The 699-nt window shown below is 57.8% G+C and overlaps 1 protein-coding gene across 1 annotated transcript in view; it reads left to right on the top strand.

The window, feature by feature from the left end:
- RIMBP2 (RIMS binding protein 2) overlaps window positions 1–699 on the top strand; it is a 342052-nt gene that overhangs the window by 283463 nt on the left and 57890 nt on the right. The gene's annotated exons all lie outside the window — the stretch shown is intronic.

Raw genomic sequence — 699 nt, 5'->3', positions numbered from 1 at the left:
ATCTGCTGCAGATCTTCCTCCCACACTGACCTGAGAGACAGGGTGGTGGAAGGTGCAGGGCTGGCCACAAGACACAGAAGGGGTCCCAGGCGGATGTGCCGTCACTCACCTGTGCTTTCACCCAGGGCTCCTCCGGCCTGTGGCTGGGGCGGCCACCAAGGGACTCGCGTCCTGTATGAGGAGGCCCCTCTGACAGTGAGGCTCTGCAGTCAGTATGGGAGGCAGGCGTTGCTCACGGACCAAACTGTCCCTGGCCACCTCCCAGGAAGGAGCGCGTTGGGGAGAGGCGTGGCCTCTCCTATCCCCGCCTGCACCCCCTTCAGCACAGCCAGCTTTCCTTCCAGTATGGGAGCTGGGTTTTTTGAGTCAACATTGTTTTGAGCCGTATTTTTCTAGAACATACGTATTCTGAAGCATTCCCATCATGAGAGAGGGTGGTGTTCGCATCTCGAGGGGCCGGTGGGAGCCAGCCCCACTTGAAGGCACTGCATGTTTTGTTTCTAATCTCACCCTCTCTTCTCAGGCACAGCGGCAGGTAGAAGCTTCCATGGGGATTACATTATGTTTCCCTAGAGAGTTAGGTTCGGATAAGTTAAGTGTGAATACAAGGTGACTGCTGTGTTCACGTCACCTCCATCGGCTGTGCCGTCCCCTGCCGTTCACCGTGGCTGTGCCGTCCCCTGCCGTTCACCGTGGCTG

This window comes from Mandrillus leucophaeus, unplaced genomic scaffold (genome assembly GCF_000951045.1).
Source record: "Mandrillus leucophaeus isolate KB7577 unplaced genomic scaffold, Mleu.le_1.0 Scaffold232, whole genome shotgun sequence".
Taxonomy (NCBI): Eukaryota; Metazoa; Chordata; class Mammalia; order Primates; family Cercopithecidae; genus Mandrillus; species Mandrillus leucophaeus.
Note: the sequence above shows the minus strand (reverse complement) of the source record. Positions and strands in the feature narration are given on the sequence as shown.